The sequence below is a fragment of the Echinops telfairi genome, unplaced genomic scaffold (genome assembly GCF_000313985.2).
Source record: "Echinops telfairi isolate 266 unplaced genomic scaffold, ASM31398v2 ScPeMD7_655;HRSCAF=1070, whole genome shotgun sequence".
Lineage (NCBI taxonomy): Eukaryota > Metazoa > Chordata > Mammalia > Afrosoricida > Tenrecidae > Echinops > Echinops telfairi.
In genome coordinates, this window is record NW_022104553.1 from 23,483,550 (window position 1) to 23,485,587 (window position 2,038).

A 2,038-nucleotide genomic window follows, 5' to 3' on the forward strand; every position below is an offset into this window, starting at 1 on the left:
CCCCCCAAAGGCAGCTCTACGACCGGATGACCTAGGAGGATTAGGGCGAGCCACTCACCAATACACGACTCGGACGGCGAGAGCCATGGCTCGGGACAGGGGCATCCGCTGGCCACGGACACCACCGGATCGGGAGCGCGGACGGCGCCAGCCCAACCTCAATACCCAGGGCGAAGTGGCCGATCCTCGGAGCGAACCAACTCTTCGGCGGAGGGGGGGATCCAAGGGAGCGAGCCCAGACTCGCGGGACGAGGGGGGCTCTGTGGCCCCTCCGCGGACGCCCTCTGTCTCGTGCCCTGGCGGAGAGGGGCCTTGGAAGAGACGGTCTAGATGGAGAGGGTCCTCAGAAGGCACCCTTGGCGCGTTTCCACCCAGTTGCCCCCTCCCCGGGCCCGAATGGTACAGGCTGGGGGGCGGGGAGGCGAGCAGGCTAATAACCCAACGGAATTGACCTTGGGCATCCCTTTACGTCTGGGCGCTCGTTGGGGAACGTGGGACCCGGCGAGAATGGAGGCCCCTTATTCCCAGGGGGCAAAAGCATTAGGGATCGAAGCTGGCTGGACTGCGCGCGCACCCAGAACCCCGCAAGCTGATGTATAATGTGTAGGGGGCTGGACTACTTTTTTTCCCCCCCCCGCAGGAGATAAAAAGACAGGACTTTTTACTCCCATAAATAGTTACAACCTCGCAGGGCAGTTCTACCCTGTCCTCTGGGGTGGCTAATGAGTTGGCATTGATTGCACTCGATGGCAGTGATTATGAGAGTTGTGATTTTATTTCTTGAAACTATCTCAACCCAGGTGTGTTTTTCCAGGAAGCCCTACCTGAGCCCACGGGGCCCGGGCCAGGTCCCTTTCCAAGCTCCCCGCCCCCGTGGTCTCAGGGCTGGCTGAGAGCCCACTGGGCTCTTAGCGCGCAAAAGGCTGGCCAGGGCAAGCTCCTGAATGCTGTTTTGTTGAGCAGGCTCCAGACCGAGAACTTGCCAAGGGCCTCCGAAGAGGGGAGCCACTCCCGCTTTCACTGCTGCAAACAAAGGGATCTTCTGTTGTCCAGAAGTGGGGGAGGCTGGAGGCAATTAAAAGCAATTCTGGAAAAATAATTAAATAAATAAATAAAAGCAATTCTGGGCCTGGGGAACCCATCTCTTTTCTGTCTCACACACACAACATCCATAGAAGCACAAGAACAAATACTCAGGGCGGGAGGGTTGATTTCGACTTGTGTCACCCGATGAAACGGCTCCATTCGGTTTTCTTGGCCTTCATGCTGGTTTGGGAGCACCGGAGTTCTGGTTCGGTGTTCGTAGCTACCGTTCAGTCGAAGGAGAAAGACGGGCTTTCTACCACCTTAAACAGTTGCGGTCTCGGAGACCCACAGGGGCAGCTCTGCCCTGACCTGTAGGGTCGCCACAGGCATGGACTCCAAGGGGTGACTGTTTTTGGATCATGGGCTCATGGCTTCATTCGTGGCGCCCCCGTGTGTCACAGGGTGGAACTGCCCCGCAGGGTTTTTCTAGGTGGTTGGGTGTCCTGGTGACGATTTGGGGCTGCCATCTGCAAGATCAGCAGTTTGAAACCACCAGCCTCTCTCCTTGGTAGAAAGACGGGTTCTTTCTACTCTTGTAAAGAGAACTGTCTCAAACCCACAGGGCCACTTCTACCCTGCCCTTAGAGTTGCTGTGAGTCGGCAGCTACTCGATGGCAGTGGTTGATCTTTATAGAAGGAGCCCTGGTGGCCCATGGGGTGGGCATTGGGCTGCTAAGCACAGGGTTAGCAGTTCAAAACCACCAGCTGGTCTGCAGGAGAAAGATGAGGCTTTCTCGTCCTGTGAAGGATTGCAGTCTCAGAAACACACAGGAGCAAGTTAGTTCCACCCTGTCCTAGGAGGTCGCAATGGGTCCTAATCGACTCTTTGGCCGTGAGTTTTGTCTTTAAATGGGTTTAGGCCATAGCTGTAAAAAAGCTTTGAAAATATATGCCCCACCCAGTGCTTTGGAATACTAAGGAACCAGTAGTCTTTGTCAGAAGCTGGAAAAAA

The 2,038-nt window shown here is 55.8% G+C and overlaps 1 non-coding gene across 1 annotated transcript in view; it reads right to left on the reverse strand.

Moving 5' to 3' along the window:
- Positions 1-156, reverse strand: part of LOC101641962 — a 4,815-nt gene extending 4,659 nt beyond the window's left edge. The window contains exon 1 of the transcript XR_006680309.1: positions 59-156. This is a non-coding gene — a transcript (selenoprotein W). The remainder of the gene's footprint in view (positions 1-58) is intronic.
- Between the last annotated feature and the right edge of the window lie 1,882 nt (positions 157-2,038).